Raw genomic sequence first — 17,797 nt, forward strand, 5'->3', positions numbered from 1 at the left:
ATCATACTAAATTATATAACAATCGTGCATTGGAAGATTGGGCAATCATTATAAATCTGGCTGTTAAATATTGAATGACATGAGAATATATTGATGATAACTCTTTTAGGTGCAAAAAGGAAATTACATTGTGCAAATATATGTACCAGATGATAAGATTGTGTTTCTAGTAGTGGAAGGAAGTTATTTTCTTTTCTTCTCTCTATTAGATAGAAGTTTTAAAGGGTGGGTTAATCCTGCCTGATGAGTATAGCTTCATAGAACAGGTGTCACTGGAGTTGGCCCTTGATGGATGTATAGAGTATGAAAAGGCAGAAGGACCACCCTAGGAAAGGGGTGGCATTCATGGAAGCATAGAAGAAATGGAAATCCATGATCTGTTCTGAACTGGCCAGCGGTTCAGGCTGGAACACATGCGGATGGCTTACCACTGAAACTTCAAGGCAGTAACACAGTTGAGAGAGGATGTCTGACCCACACAGCCTGAGCTTGAGTTTGGTTCTGACTGGGGGACCTTGGACAAGTCCATTGACATCATCTGTGAAGTCCATATAACCCTAGGATCCAGGCACAGGGCAGATTAAATGAGTTAACACATGTAAAGCAATCAGTCAGACCCATCACCTGGAGTGTAGTGCGTGCCACCTGTGGTGTAATTCAGTGCATCTTAACTCATCGGTACAGGAGACATTGTATAGGACCCAGTAGAAATGTACAGCTTTGTTTCTCTGAAAGTTATAGGAGAAAGAACGATGGCTGAGTAGCAAGTGTTGTATTCTTCTTTCTGTTGCTAACAACACAATACCCCAGATCGGGCAAGTTAGAAAAGAAATGGTTAGGCCCATGGTTCTGGTCCAGGGTTGAGAGTCTGCACTTGGTGATGGAGTGTCCCATGGATAGAGACAGGAAACACACCCATGTGTGCCTTCTTCTTATAAATCCACAAACATGGATGCTCCATACTGATGACCTTACATAACCCTAATCACCCCCAGGGTCCCAACTTTGAACACCACAGTCACACTAAACTCCACCCAAGTTTCTAGAGGGGACAAACCATATTCAAACCAGAGCAGGAAGTAAGATTTCATTGAGGATGGAGGCTTTCGGGGGTCATTTGAAATCCCACAGGCAGAGGTAAGATTGGAGAAAGGCGCTTCTCTGGGATTTGGAGCCCCGAATGAGACCCGTTCTGCTGAGTGAGGGTTTGAAGCAAATTCTGGCCAGGAGTGTTGGTAACAGTGCTGGATACACTCAGGGAAGCCAGGTGATGGCAGGCCGCATGGGCCAGGTGGTAGGTTCTGCATTCAAGAAAGGAATTAGGTTGTGACTTTATAGGTGCTAAATGCTTGGCAAGAATAGTGGCACATAAGAGATGTAGCCCCTGCCATGTTTCCTAAGGCCATTGTGCCATTCCTTGTGTACTGTACTTGGGGTCAGTGCTGAGCTGGAGGTTATGTGGGTCACGTAGCCATGGTAATGAGGCCCCATTTCTGTGCCTGGGAAGAATCATGGTAGACTTGCCTTCTGAGCACTGGGTTCTGGGGTGGGGGAAGCAGACCAGCATCTGTGGACACCTGCTCCTTCCATGAATAAACATGACAGTGGTTGGTGATAGACTAGTGAGCAGTTGAGACTCATCAAAGTGTATTGCTTTCTCTTGCCTTTAAACTTTCTAGTTCAATTTTTGTTATGATGTTATTTTTGAAGCTTAATGATATGGTGGAACCACTGTTGCATCTCTGAACAGCGCTTGTAGACATCCTAAAACCTCAATTTCTATACCTATAGACAGGGTTATAACCTTGCATCTATAATGACTTGGTCTTGGATTGGTTTGTGTTTCCTAAAAAAAGACTTGGGCCAGGATTTCAATGCAACTAGTTCATTTAGGAATTTAACAGTGAAAAGAGTGGTGGTTGTCTGGCATCTCAGGGGACTGGAGGAACGGAGGTACCAATAGGTGGATCCCAGAAGGTTTGCTGGATTGTGCAGCTGTCATGTGTGAATACTGTGTGTGATGGAGGCTACCTGACACTGTGCATCTGTCCAGACCCCCAGAATGTACAACATCAAGGGTGAGCTGTAATATGAACTGGGGGCCTTGGTTAATAACAACGTATGGACATGGAGTGATCCATTGTTACAAAAAGGCCCCACCAATGCAAGATGTTAACAACAGGGGAAATTGAGGCTAGGGTACCTCTGGGGAACTCTGTGTGATCTGTTCAGCTTTTCTGTAAACCTAAAGCAACTCCAGAAAATAAAGCCTATCAAGAAATAAAAAACAAAACAAGGCACTAGTATAGGTTGGCATCTTATAAAATTAATCTTCATGAATCATCAGTTTATAAAATAAGCTGGAATAGAGTCCAGCTTTGCCCGTTAAGAACCGAATGCAGGTTGATGGCTGAACAAGTGACGTTGCAGAAATCAAAAACGCTGTGTGTGAGGAGGTGCCTGGTGTGGTGGAAGAGGTGGCATCGGAGGCCAGTGGCATCTGTGTTTGAGGCCCCTGCCAGCCCCTCTCTTAGAGGCAGTGGACTTTAGGTCAGTTGTGGCTAAGCCTCAGCCTTGGCATATGCCCGTTGAGCATGGTGAGACCGGCTCGGCTCTGCAGAGCTGTTGTGGAGGGACAGGACGATAATGTCTGAGAAGCTGTCAGACTACATACAGCGTGTGCAGCTCATTTCTGGCCCGCCCTGGTCCTGCCCCCAGAAGTCTGTTGCTGCACAGAATGTTACACTTGCCTTCCATCAGGAGCTGCTCCATCCTTGGCTTGTGTTCTGCAGCCAGGCTGCCAGTGAATGGCAGACAGCTCCTCTGCAGGTCACAACAAGGTGCTGATGGACTGTGCCCCCTGCCCTTGCCCCCTGGGGGACATCCGTTTGGGCTCTGCTGGAGACCAAAGACTCCTTGTTGTAGGGATGCGGGATTCAGTTTCACGTTGCCGTACTTTGGGTACTTTGGACATTCTTTAAGGGCTGGCAAAAGGCATTTCACACTGCAGACGGGCCTCCAGGGGATAACACGCTGCTTCCAGGACTGGAGAGTCCCCGGTGATTGGAGGGTTCTGTGCCCTCTCACTGCCATCTCTCACATTAGTGCCTCAGATTCTCTCCCACAAGTGCAAACAGTTTTATCTACAGGATCAGTTGATGGATAACAAAAGGTGAACTCTTGTTGTATTGGACAGTACAGCAAAGGCACACTTCCATAACGGCCAGAAGTTCTGCTGGAGCAGATATAGACTGTTCTTTCTTGCTAGCAATTTTTTTTATCTCCTCCATGCATCTTCTCCTTGCTGTTAGCATGCTGCCACCCCAGCCATGGCTGCCGAATCCTGTCAGTACCCCGTAGGCTGGCAGAGTCGCCTTACTGCCAGTCTGGCAGGATGTTGTACCTCTGCCTTCCCACGTGCCAGAGCTCCCCCTCTGCTTGGCACTGAAACCCTCCCCAAGACCCCAGCTCACCTGTGCGCTATCTCTTCCTCTGCCCCTGACAGCCCCAGGAGTGCGAGGGGGTCTACACTGAATGCTTGCTATGTCGTGAGCTCATCAGTCCCATCCTTGTCTCCCATCGAGGTCTTGTTTCACGTTCCACTCTTAGAATGGTCTCCCTTCCTCTCCATCTGTTCTGCTCAAAATCTCCCCCATATGTGACCTGCTTCTCAGATACCCCCTCCTCAAAGATCAGCGAGCCAGGAGTGATTTCTCCTTGGGAAAGGCCCAGTCCCTTCCCATTTCCCTGTCACATGGCACCAAGCACTTTTTGCTTAGTATGGAATTTGTCTGCTTGCATTATCCATCCCCATGTCTTCCTACAACATGCGTTTCTCAAAGGACAAGTGTTCTGGCACTTCTTGTCTGCCTAGGCATGCCCAGTGCCTTGCTGAGAAATGCACATTTGGTGAATCCAGAGACCCTCTTTCCAAGAAGCAGTTTCCTAAGTTGCTTCTCCCAGAAGTCCTTTCCTAAGCCATAAGAACAAGCCCACCACTGTGTTGACTCCACATAGGGAGACCCTGCAGCATCTCTGTCCCATGCCGTGGTCTCTCTCCTTGCCTGCTTCCCTAGGTCTGTGCCTTAGGTTCACAGTCAGCCCCACTGCTCTTGTGTCTCTTTCCACCAGCCATGGGGATTGGCCCCTGTCTGAGATACTGTTGGTGCCGTGCCCAGCTCATCTCAGGTCTTATTACTTAAGTGAGCATTCATTGCCCAAGCTCATTTTCCAAGGGGGCAGTGCTCGCCCCTGGAAATAGTTTGCAACCAGGAACTGGTGCCAGCCAGTGTGGAAATACCCCACATCCCTAACCGATTGGGTGGGCTGACGGTGAGGTGCGTGTCCTACACGTTTTTCGAGAATTCCCAGCAGTATTCAGCTTTAGTGTCCCACTGCGGTAACTGGCATCTAACTGATTCCCTTTTTGGATCCCTTCTTCCCTATCCTACATCCTCACTACTGGTGTCTCTTCATCTTGCATTTAACTACTTGCCTTGGATCTTTGTCTTAATTGCTGTTTCTGGTGAACCACTATTCAGGTGAATAGTGAACCTAAATTCAGGTTGAACCACTACCAAATACAAATGGTTCCTGACTTAGGATGCATTGACTTAGGGTTTTTCAACTTTATGATGGATGTGAAATCATCACCATACAACCATCCTCCTTCTCACCTTCAGTAAAGTAGTCTGTAAGTTACATGGAATAGTCACAGGTTTAAGGTTTGACCACGTTTAATTAGGCTGTGATGTTCTGTGGGTTGAGTGTATTCTTAATTTTTTTTAATTTTTTTTATTTTTTTTTATTTTTTGACAGGCAGAGTGGACAGTGAGAGAGAGAGACAGAGAGAAAGGTCTTCCTTTGCCGTTGGTTCACCCTCCAATGGCCGCCGCGGCTGGCGCACCACGCTGATCCGATGGCAGGAGCCAGGAGCCAGGTGCTTCTCCTGGTCTCCCATGGGGTGCAGGGCCCAAGCACCTGGGCCATCCTCCACTGCACTCCCTGGCCACAGCAGAGAGCTGGCCTGGAAGAGGGGCAACCGGGACAGAATCTGGCGCCCCAACCGGGACTAGAACCCGGTGTGCCGGCGCCGCTAGGCGGAGGATTAGCCTAGTGAGCCGCGGCGCCGGCCCGGGTTGAGTGTATTCTATACGGGTTTGACTCAATGCCATTTTCAATTTGGATGAGTTTATTGGGATACAACCCCTTTATAAGTTAAGGAGCACCTGAAATCTGCATGTCTGGCATTCTGGACTCTTACTTTTGTCATCCTTTGATTCTCTTTGGTAGCTGTTTTGTCTACACAATTTACCACCTGTGAGGCATATGTCCTGAAGCTCTTAGCTGCAGCCGTTGTCTCATTGATGTCCCTGACTAATCCCTGTAAATGACACGCTCAGCTACAGATCCAGCAGGATAACGAGCAGCCTTGAGAGCGTGAGCCCCGTTGGAGGTCTCTGGGAGTCTTGGAGAAAATGGTGCAGAGAAGTTCTTGGCTGCCGTCGCCCTCCTGTAAGCCAGGGATTACTGCGAGTTACCAGCTCTGCTATTTATAAGGAATTCAATTCACAGCTGGGGAGTTTATAAATGACAAATGGTAAATAGTTTTCTGATGCAAAATTTAATTTTCTGTAGTTGGTAAAAGGGCATTTGATTAAAATAGAATTTGGCAGAACAGATCAAAGTTACTTTGTGAAATTACTTTTACAAATTTATTTCTGTCTGAATTTACTCCTAGTTTTCTTTCCTTAATTTCTTCTCTCCTGTCCTCTCTTTTCATTCTCCTCCTCCCTTTTCTCTCTGCCTTTGCTTTTGTCATAATTATTTATGTATTTAGAAAATGTTAAGGGCATATGTGAATAATTTGATTTAACTATTTAGTATTTTAATTCATTAGAAGTTTGCAAACAAAAAGGACTAAGTACTTGGCATACATGCTGTCACCTCCCCTCCTCTGTGTGTTCCAGACATCAGTAATCAATCATAGCGTCTTTCTCATGCCTGAACTCCAGAGAGTCATTGCTAGTTGATGGGTACAAGCATGGGAGATGATGTAATGTAGATGACTTTATTGGGAGGGCCATTATTTGGATGGATACTGTTTTTCGTGTTTGTCCTTTGTTGGGAGAATGAGATTGACTGATGGTTTCAAAAGAAGAGATTTTTTTGGACAACATTTCCGTGAGTTACTTGGGTTGTGAGTCAGTCTGGGGTGCAGACTTTGTTCACTTTCTCTTCAGAGTTCCAAGAAGGAGTAAAACTGCAGGCTGGACTGCCCCCTACCCTCTGTCCTGGCCCCACTGGCATTTGATGTAAACCTTCAGCAATACGTGCAGACAGACTGCTTGCCTCGAGCTCCTCCCATGGGTTTTACATGCGGCAATGCCCTTCCCTTTCCCCCGACCCAGCCCCCAGCATCCCTTGCTCCTTGGCATTGTCTTCCTTGGGTGCTTCTGGCCTTTGGCATTTGGCTGCCTTGTTTGTGACACTTGTCCATGGCCCAGGTGCAGAGAGTACCCTGGGGGAGTATTGGGAGAGATGCTTTCCCCACGCTCACACCTCAACTTTTTTGTCATCTCCACGTCACAGTTTAAAGGCAGAGTTACACAGAAAGGGGGAAAGAGAGAGGAAGAGAGAAAGAGAGAGACAGGGAGAGGGAGATCTTCCATCTGCTGGTTCACTCCCCAGATGGCTGTAATGGCTGGGGCTTGGCCAGATTGAGGCCAGAAGCCCAGAACTCCATCTGGCTCTCCCATGTGTGTGGCAGGAGCCCAAGCACTTGGATCATCTGCTGCTGCTTTCCCAGGTGCATCAGCAGGGAGCTGGATCAAAGTGGAGGAGCTGAAACTCAGGCCAGCACTCAGACGGGCTGCTCTTTTCGCGAGTAGTGGCTTACCCTGCCGTACCACAGTGCTGGCCCAAACTCTCTTCTTGAGAGAAGGGCCTTAGCTTCTGTTATTCTACCAATGGGCACTCAGTGTCCCTGAGGGGAGGGTGGGGAATGTGGCCTTGCAGGAGGCTCTGTTGAGTAGAGGTGGTTCTACAGAGTCCCAGCTTTAATGCCAGTGTTCACAGCAGCTGGGGGACAGTGTATCAGTTACTAAAAGACACCTGCACAGGCACCAGTAGCGTGACACGGAGCCTAGGAAACCAGCACTTTCTAGAGGCTTCTTTGATGTGTGGAGAGCTGCTACATGTACCTTTTAGTTCTTAAAACAACCCACACAGGGGCCAGCACTGTGGCATAGTGGGTAAAAGCTGGCACCTGCAGTGCCGGTATCCCATATGGGCGCTGGTTCGAGTTCCAGCTGCTCCACTTCCGATTCATCTCTCTGCTATGACTGGGAAAGCAATGGAAGATGGTCCAAGTGCTTGGGTCTCTGAACCTTCGTGGGAGACCTGGAAGAAACTCCTGGCTCCTGGCTTCAGATTGGCCCAGCTCCAGCTGTTGCAACTATGTGCACCATGGGTGGAAGACTTTTGTCTCTGTCTCTCTCTCTGTAATTCTACATCTTAAATAAGAAAACAGTCATTTTATTTGAAAGAGGGAGAGAGCAAGAGAGAAATATTCCATCTGTTGGTTCATGCTTCAGATGCCCTCAACAGTCAGAGTAGGACCAGTCCGAAGCCAGGAACCAGGAACTGTGAACCTTAGTCTCCCACATGAGTGGCAGGGACTCAAGTCTTTGGACCATCAGTTGCTGCCTCTCAGGGTGAACATGAGCAAGGAGCTGGAATCAGAAGTGGAGCCAGACCTGAGCTCATTCTGATACAGGATGCCAGGGTCTTCACTGCCGTGCCAAACACCTACCCCGCTGTCATCTTTCAAAGTTTTTAAAGCCGGCGCCATGGCTCACTAGGCTAATCCTCCGCCTTGCGGCGCCGGCACACCAGGTTCTAGTCCCGGTCGGGGCGCCGGATTCTGTCCCGGTTGCCCCTCTTCCAGGCCAGCTCTCTGCTGTGGCCAGGGCGCGGTGCACCGGCCGCGTCAGCCATTGGAGTGTGAACCAACGGCAAAAGGAAGACCTTTCTCTCTGTCTCTCTCTCACTGTCCACTCTGCCTGTCAAAAAAAAAAAAGTTTTTAAGGCCCTCATGCAAGTCTGTGCTTTCACATACACAGTGAATTTCAAGTAAAAGCAAACGCATCTGTTAGCAGCTCAGCAAGCCTAAAGTAGATTGAAATCCCTCATGTGCAAGGTCGGTCATGTGCAGGCCAGGGGCAAGGTAATGTGAAGGGAGAGAATTTAATCACAGAAATTAAAACCAGTGAGCAGGCTGGAGCTATTCAGTAGAGAAACCTACTGGCTAGCACTTTTTAGTCACTTCCAAGAACATCTAGATACATCTAGAATCAACTGGAATTTACTTTTTTTCCCCCCAAGAGACATTTATTGAGTACCTACTGTGTACCAGATTCTGTGCTAGAGATACAAGCACTATAAAGACATGAACCTGGTCTGTAAAAGGTTTGCATCTTAAATCTGCTCGAAGACAGGGAGGTGGAAGAGGAACCTGGAGACAAGGGCAAAGGCCCCCTGAGAGGATCCCTTAGCACTAATCAAGGTAGATGACCTTGTGAGCTCAGGGAAGGACGTTCAGCATCAGTGGGCAGCAGGAAATGACAGTACTACTCTGCTCTGGAATGGCTACAGTGTAAAAGCCGACAACACCAAGTGTTGGCAAGGATCTGGAGAAACTAGACCTGTAGTGTGTGTTTGATGGAATTCTAAAATGGCACAGTCATTTTGGAAAGTAGCTTGGAGTTTCTTGTAAGATAAACATTCACTTACCATATGAGCCAGCAATTCCACCTTGTGGTATCTATAAAAGAGCAATGGAAATTGAAGGTCACAGAAATATATGCATACGAGTTTTCAATGTGGTGTTGTTCATAACAGCCCCAAATAGGACAAAACCCAGATGCCCACCTGCTGGTAAATGGGGAAACAAATCGGGATACGTACATCCCATGCAGAAGAATGCTGGTTAGTAATAAAGGAACAAATCAATCATGGAAAAACACAAAGCACCTTAAAACACCATGCCAAATGAAAATGTCAAACACAAAAGGGTCCATAGTGTATGATCCCATTTGCATAAAGTCTAGAAAATGTCAACTAAACTGTAGGAGCAGAAAGCACCCTGGTAGTCATGTAGGAGCCGGGTGTGGGGGAGGTGGACTCTGCAGAGGCTGTAGTGGGATCCTGCACTTTAAAAAGCTGAATGAATTAGACCTCAGTCATAGCGATTTTTTCATAACACATCTCGAAGCGTGTTTAGCACCTGGGAAGTGGACTATAAATGTGACTTCGTGGAAATTCACCCACTGCATGCCAGGTTCTTGCCAGCCTCACTCCTCAGATAAGTCACTTCTTCTATGGGCAGCTTCAAGGTGGAGAAACTCTGCAGTCTGTTCCTTATGGAGCAAAAGCGCCAGCTCTAGCTCCCCTTCTTGATGGGCTGTTGGCTGCAGAGAAGGCTGCTTCGTTCTGGAAGCAATTGCATTCCCTTCCATCTGGGCATCTTTATGACTGCTCAGACATCCCAGGGCTTAGGGCCACGCCCCAGGGTCGCCTGGCCTGGAGGGAGGATGGTGCATGTGTTGCAGTCACTGAGTTGCACCTTCATGGCAAATTGCAATGTTGCAAGTTGCAGCCTTCATTCACTGCACTTCCTGCTCTGTTTGGGAGGGCCCTTGGAGAGACTTTTATCCACCAGTTCAGCTCTTAGGTTAAATTTATGCCTGAGTTCAGAACACTTCACCAGGTAGCCCCTGATTGAAATTCAGTAAGCAGACAGGGTAAGAAGGATGGAACTTTTGGAAATATCCCACCCTCGTTCCTGGGTTCTGCACACTATGTCTATTAAATTATAAACCCACACCACTTCTCTTCTCTCCTTAAGTGGAGATTTGATTCTTGTCTCTGGCCCTCCAACCTGGAGCCGAGGGAATTGGGCAGCCACCACCCTGACCCTGCAGGTGTCCCTGGCCCCTCCCCTTCTTCAGGGTCCTTAATCCCTTGGCAGTCTGGTGGAGAATTTTGTTTTGAAACACACAGGATAAGATATATAGCCATGGAATATTCCAATTATGCTGAGATACAGTTGTCAGTGTTGTGGATACATGACTCCCTGGAGGAGTGATCCACGTGCTTCTCTATTAGCACATGTATAACGTTATTGGTGGAGAGCCCAATAATGCCTGTCATTTTGAATTGTTGGTGAGCATAAATGGATGCTGAGATGTCTGCCACATTGTAATGGGCTGGAAGATACCCAGTGTTATTGATGATCAAGCCCTAGAAATTACTAAGACTGTGTGATGTACTGCCTACATCCTATCAGAAAGAAGTGCTCCGTTTCAGTTGGACTCGAGTAAATGGATATGAGTGTATCTGTGTGGCTCACCTCACTCCCCTGATTCCAGAAATTTTATCCATAAACACATGGGGGTGGGGTCTATAGACCCCAGGTTAGCAATGCCTGGGGTTAAGACCAAACTCTCCCACCTGCCAGGCATTCCCGGTGAGGTAAATCATCTGCCAGCCCTCCTGCCTGAAGCATATGTCACCTCCTAATTCTAAAACATTATAGCAAACTATTACACATTTTAAAAATATCTCAAACTATTCCAGATGTAAAAACACATTGGGAATAATGTAACGAATATCCACATACCCATCACCCACCTAAGACAAAGTATTTGCAAACATGTTTTGAGGTCCCTTGCAGACTTTTCGCTTCTTGCACGTGCGTTTTGTTCCCTGCCTCTCCGGAGTAGCCATTGTCTATTGTGCTTCCCATGCAGGTGTGGATGCCTTTCTACGCACGTGTGTATCCACAGATAACTCGAGGGTAGCTGACTGCTTCTAAACACAGCATCCATGACTCTGCACCATGTGCGTGTCCTCACTCCGGGGACACTGCATTTGTGTGATTTGCCTGTGTCGATGCATGGGGCTCTCATTGAATCCTGCTGTGTGACCGTATCACAGTTGGGTTAGCTGCTTTTGTTGAAGGCATTTGGGCTGTTTGCAGGGTTCTACTATGACAGTACTCCCCCCGCCCCCGAACCTTTCTCTGGTCACACAGATTTCTCCAGCAGCTGAATGACTGAGTAATGAGATACAGTCTGGGCAAGCTCAGCTGTTACGGATTCTACCAAGTTGCCCTCTGGCATGACTGTGCTCACAACCCTATCCTCTGAGCAGCAGCAGGTGTGAATTCCCATGGCTCTGTGTTGCCATCCGTACTTGGCCCTGTCCACCTATTTAATATCTGTGGTCTGATGATGTTGGGTGGCAGGGGCCAGACTGAGCCACCGCCTGCTGCCTTCCGTGGTGTGCATTAGTGGGAAGGTGGATTGGGAGCAGAGCCAGGAATCCTACTCTGCTGCTCCAATACAGAATGTGGGCTCTCCAAGTGGAGCCTTACCTGCTCGGTGGTTTTGGATACACAGAACTTTTAAACTCACCAGTGGCCAAATGTGTCATTTCTTTGCTAGTTTGTGCTGGATTTTACTTGGAAAGTCGTTGACTGTGCTGAGACGGGAGACGCATACATACCCTGCTGTCTGTATCCGGGTGGCTCCTTGGGAACATGGCCAGGCCCTGTCTTGGGGTGATAGACTCCAGCCAGCAGTGGCTGCTCATACTTGACCTAATGGGCAAAGCCATGCAGACACTCTGGCCAGCCATCCAGAGACTGGCAGATTGGGAACCAGAGTCCGGCCACCTCTTCTAAACCTGGGTTTTGCCAAGTGGCGTGCCAGTTACCTTGATGTTGAGTTTAAGTAGACCCTGACTCTTTTACTTTGTAGCCATCACTCATCACTTGTGGTTTCCAGTTCCATGACTACCATGGCAGGTCCACATCTGCCCTTCTAGCCCAGCTGTGAGTTACCAGGGCAGCGATGTGTCATCACTTTGATGGAGTTTACATTGTTGGCACTGCCAAAGATTCTAGCTATGACAGTTTTACTTGGTATTTTTATTTTATTTTTTTTGGTGAAAGCTTTATTTATTTATTTGAAAGAGTTACACACAGACAGAAGGAGAGGCAGAGAGAGAGCGAGCGAGCGAGTGAGAGAGTCTTCCATCTGCTGGTTCACTCCGCAGTTGGCTGCAACGGCCAGAGCTGGGCTGATCCCAAGCCAGGAACCAGGAGCTTCCTCCAGTCTCCCATGCGGGTGTAGGGGCCCAAGGACTTGGGCCATCTTTTGCTTTCCCAGGCCATAGCAGAGAGCTGGATTGGAAGTGGAGCAGCTGGGACTTGAACAGGCGCCCATATGGGATGCTGGCTCTTCAGGTGGCGGCTTTACCAGCTATGTCACAGCACTGCCCCCATAGTATTTTTCTGTCAATAATCCAGACTGTAGCCCATGACCTCAGATGCCTGCAGGGTGAAGCAGGTGATGGGCCGGCAGGGAGGTGGGTGTGTGACCTTGGGGTGCCAGCTTTGTAGCAGGTCCTGCTAAACCACATGGGGGCCCCGGGAAGCTCCATGACCTGCTTTTAACCACTGTCACGTCATCTCTGGTGACGTGTCCCAGAGGACGTGTCCCCCGGCCTCCAGCAGGAGAAATGGCTCCTCTTGATGTCCCTTGCCGCCCTGGCCACCTCACTCGGCACTCTGCATCTGTTTTGAGCTTTTGAATGGGACTATAGACTGGCTCATCTCAGAGGCCACTTCTGGCCCCTAAAAGTGCCTAGGCACACTTAAGAATCCCTAAGGTATCCAGTTTCACAGACTTTTAATTTCCTTTTCAAAATTAAATTGTGGCAAAATATATGTAGCACAAAACTGGCCACCTACCCATTCTAGGATGTGGAGTTCGTGGCATGTGGTGGGTTTGTGTTGCTGGGTGCCCCTCATCTCTGTCCAGTCCAGGAGATCTTCATCCTCCCAAAGGTCCCCTCATTCTCAGTGACTTCCCCATCCCCTCCTCCTCCTAGACACCGGCAAACATCCCACTGTGCCCCATCTCTACAGAACTGCCTGTCTGGGAAATTTTGTATGAATGGAATCATACAACAGATGGTCTTTTATGTCTGGCTTATTTCACTTACAATTTTTCTCAAGGTTAATTCAATGCTCCATCACATGTCAATACTTCATTCATTTTCATGACTGAATAATAGTCCACCGTGTGGCTGTGCCACATTTTGCTTATCCATTCATCCAGCGATGGACAGTGGATGTTTCTGTCAGGTGTAGTTGTGCTGTGTGACCATTTGGCCACATGTTTTGTTTGAATATAATAAACCCAGGAGTGGAATTGTGAAAATATATGGAATTCCGTGTTTAAAACTTAAGTGAAGAGCTACCAAAGTGTTTTCCACAGAGGCTGCACCACCTTTATCTTAGTTTTTAAAATTTATTTATTTATTTGAGAGGCAGAGTTACAGAGAGAGAGAGAGGGAAAGACAGAGAGAGAGGTCTTCCATTCACTGGTTCAATCCCCAAGTGGCTGCAATGGCCAGAGCTGCGCTGACCCAAAGCCAGAGCCAGGAGCTTCCTCTGGGTCTCCCACATGGGTGCAGGGGCCCAAGGACTTGGGATATCTTCTACTGCTTTCCCAGGCTGTAGCAGAGAGGTGGATCAGAAATGGAGCAGCCAGGACTTGAACTGGGGCCCATATGAGAACCCCAGTAGGGGACATTGCCACCACATGGGGGATAAATTAGGGCTCAGTTCCAGTGCAGACCTCTCAACATGGGGGCCAGTGCTGCAGCACAGCAGGTTAAGTCAACACCTGCACCCACCGACATCCCACATGACTGCTCTGAGTCTCAGCTGCTCCACTTCCAATCCATGTCCCTGCTGTTGTGCCTGGGAAAGCAACAGAAGATGGCCCAAGTGCTTGAACTCCTGCCACTCACCTAGGAGACCGGTAGGAGTTCCAGGCTTCTGGTTTTCACCTGGCCCAGCCTCAACCATTGCAGCCATTTGGGGAGTGAAATCTGTCTCCCCTTCTCTCTCTGCCTTTCAAATAAATAAACAAATATTAAAAAAAAAAACTCTGAGTGTGCAGCCACTGAGGGGTGAGGAAGCTGGGATATTTATCCCCCAAATCCCATCCTGTGTTGGTTGAAGGTCACACCTGGGGTTTAGCTCCCTGGTATGCCTGGCCTGCCCCTATAGGGGCCCAGCATCCTCTTGGTGGCAGGGAGGCAGACCTTGTAGGAAGCCATAGGCATCTACCACTCTTTGCTACAGAGGAAGGCGTGTGTGCAGAAGTGAAGCGTTTGGCAGATATTCCTGAGAAGGGATCAGTATCCATATTGGGGATCTGGTTGAAATCATCATCTGGCGTGTGAAGGCAGACGTGCCAATGAGAGGTTGTAACATCTCCACATGTGAATGTCTCAGCTCATCCTGTGATGTCTCTATTTATCATGCAAAAAACTCAACATCTGAAGCTGCCAGTGCCTCAACATCTGGACCTGGCAGTATTTCAAAACTTCAGCGAGCAGGTGTCCCAACATCTTAACATGTGGCTGTGACAACATCAACATTGGAACCCGTGAGTGTCTCAACATCTCCACATGCCAGTGCATCAACATGCAAATTTCAAGGCATCATAACGTGTGACTAGCTCAGTGTCTCAGTATGCAAATACCCTTGTATTGTAACACGTGGATGTTACAACATCTGAGCCTTGAGTATCTCAACGTGTAATTGCCAGCCAGCAAATGTCTTGACATCTAAACATGTGACAGTCAACATTTAATATAGAATGTCCCAACATCATGGGATATGGCCATTGCAGCACCACAACTCCAAAAAGTTGAGTGAGCCGTTATCTTCCTGCCCAGTTCAGTTCTTCAACCCACTATTGAAATGCTGGCAAGGAGCTTTGCAGAGTGGCAGTATTCCTAGCCAGTGAGGTTTATCTGAGGTACGATTATTGCTGATTGAAAACATTTCCCAACACCCCACGGTGATAACTTGACACACCAAAGCACACAGAAATTTTAACTCTTGTGGAAATTCTATTGTTTAATAGAGCAGCACTGGATCTTGAAGCTCTTCACAGATGTGGAATTAAGGGGTGCTGGCCATTTTCAGAGCTCTGAATCCTTCTTAGGGGAAAGACCATCCTGAGGCACACACGTTTTTCTGAAGGTAGCTGTGGAATTATGCTCAGGATCCCACCCAGATAATTGTAGATGAGGTCACAGATTATTACCAAAGTTTGTGACACTTGTAAAATGATGGTTGATACAGCCAGCGTTGTGACGTAGCAGGTGAAGCCACCACCTGTGATACCGGCATCTCATAGGAGCTCAGGTTTGAGTCCTGGCTGCTCCACTTCAGATCCTGCTCTGTGCTAATGGCCTCGGAAGACAGCAAAAGATGGCCCAAATGTTTGGACCCCTGCCACCCATGCAGGAGATCCAGATGAAGTTCCTGGCTCCTGGCTTTGGCCTGGCTCAGCCATGGCCGTTGCAGCCATCTGGGGAGTGAAGGTTGTCATTCTCATTCTCTTTCTCTCTCTCACTTTCAAATTAATAAATCTTTAAAATAGCAGTAGTTGACTACAGTGGGTTGGGGTAGGAGGTGAAGAAGGGAGACATGTAAGAAGTAGGCTTCCTAGAGAATGTTAGTACGACTGACTAGGAAGAGGCCTGGGGAACGTTCTAGAGCCTTGTAATGCTTTGCATCTTGGTAGGGCTTTGGGTCCCACAGGCATACTCATTTGTCAGAACGCAGTAAATGCTCACTTCCTGGGTCTCTATGCATTTCATCCTATGTTTTTAAATTGTATCTCAACAGAAAAATACCATAAACAACTATTGATGTGATATGCATGCTGTACTATTCAGGGCAAAGTGTGCTGATGTCTTTTTTGAAAAAAAAAAAAGATGTTTTTTGAAAAACAGGTTGATGGATGGGTAGATGGATAGGTGCATGATTAAACAAGCATTTTACAATCTTACAGTTGAATTTATTTGGTGGATAACTTTTTTTTACAACTTTTCTGTGTATTTGCATTTTTCTCTGGGAAAATACTCAGAAAAACAGTAGGCTGGGAAAACTCACCTGCACACTGAGCAGCTCTTTGGGGCTGCTGTGCCCGTGTCACAGTTTCTGAGAATATCATCCCGTTGTCTCACTTCCATGCCTGATACTCATTAGTATCTTGGATTACTATAGAAATCTCAAATTGTGGCCCAGGTGTATTTAAGACAGCACAGAAGAACATAATTACTTTGGGAAATTTTCCATGAAAATCTCTGCATTAAAATGAGGAAGGGGCAAGCATCGTAACACGACAGGTTAAGCTTGGGATGCCTGCATATCCAGGTGCCCATTCAGGTCCCGCCTACTCAGCTTCAGACTGAGCTGCCTGCTCGAGACAGAAAATGATGACTTGAGTATGTGGGTCCTTGCCACCCATATGGGACACCCAGATGGAGCTCCTGGCTTTAGCCTGGCCCAGTCCTGGTTGTTGCAGGCATTTGGGGGAGTGAAGCAGCTGATGGAAGATCTCTGTCTTTCTTTCTCTCTTTCTCTGTCACTCTGCCTTTCAAATGAATAAAAATGAGCAAGTAAGCGTTTTTCAGACAGTTGATTTGTGATTAGGGCTGAGGTTATGATACCTGGAAAATCCCACTTGAATGAAACCTTGCACACACTGACAATGCAGATGCAGGAGATGTCATTTTCTAAAAAGATTTATTTATTTATTTATATATTTGAAAGGCAGAGTTCGGGTGGGGGAGAGAAAAAGAGAGAGAGGTCTTCCATCTACTGGTTCACTCCACAAATGGATGCAATGGATGGAACCGGGCCAATCCAAAGCCAAGAGCTTCTTTTGCTCCTATAGAGGGCCCAAGTATTTGGCTATCTTCTGCTTTCCCAGGTGAATTAGAAGGAAACTGGAAAGGTAGTGGAGCAGATGGGACTCGAACTGGTGCCCATATGGGATACCAGTACCACAGGCGGCAGCTTTACCCATTGTGCCACAGGGCCGGCCCTGAGATGTCGTTTCAATGAGCATTTCTAGTTTAGGAAGGAGTTGACCTCATTTTCAGGATTTTTCTACGGACTTAAAGAAAGAACTTTGGAATTGGAATCTTTGAATTCTGATCCAACCACTTGCTGGACGTGTCTGTAAAGATACTTCTTGATTTGCTTGAGCTTTAATGGGACAAGGGGAAGTGGTGGTGCCTGAAATAGAGGCTTTGGGGAAGAAATAAACAAAGCAGGCAAAGCTCATTCGGGGCTGGCGTGTCATATATTCTTAATCATGTGTTCTCAGCCTCAACTGCTTTCAGGTGGTGGTGGGGACAGTTCTGTGAAGGAGGAAGGAGAAAAGGGTATTTCATTTCCCAGAGACAACAGCTGACCATTGACCAAATTCAATCACCTGCTGACCAACCCCCCACCCCACCCCCCGCAACCAAAATAGATGTGAATCTCAAACCCGCATCTCCAGTCCACTGCTGTTTCTACTTTGGCCACTCTTCACCCCAAGTCTGGTGGGACAGCCAAGAAAGCAGAATGGTGGAATCGGGTGGGCCTTGCGGCACAGCGAGTCAAGCCACCGCTTAGAATGCCTGCATCCCAGGCCGGCGCCGCGGCTCACTAGGCTAATCCTCCGCCTAGCGGCGCCGGCACACCGGGTTCTAGTCCCGGTCGGGGCGCCGGATTCTGTCCCGGTTGCCCCTCTTCCAGGCCAGCCCTCTGCTGTGGCCAGGGAGTGCAGTGGAGGACGGCCCAGGTGCTTGGGCCCTACACCCCATGGGAGACCAGGAAAAGCTCCTGGCTCCTGCCATCGGATCAGCG

General features: G+C 47.9%; 1 protein-coding gene and 1 pseudogene across 1 annotated transcript in view; both read left to right on the top strand.

Annotated features, from left to right (window-relative positions):
• The window catches only part of SLC24A3 (solute carrier family 24 member 3), a 527,286-nt gene that overhangs the window by 130,368 nt on the left and 379,121 nt on the right, over positions 1 to 17,797 (top strand). The gene's annotated exons all lie outside the window — the stretch shown is intronic.
• Positions 14,858 to 15,012, top strand: LOC127491271 (U4 spliceosomal RNA; annotated as a pseudogene).

The sequence above is a fragment of the Oryctolagus cuniculus genome, chromosome 11, assembly GCF_051225735.1.
Source record: "Oryctolagus cuniculus isolate XC-2025 breed Fujian yellow rabbit chromosome 11, ASM5122573v1, whole genome shotgun sequence".
Lineage (NCBI taxonomy): Eukaryota > Metazoa > Chordata > Mammalia > Lagomorpha > Leporidae > Oryctolagus > Oryctolagus cuniculus.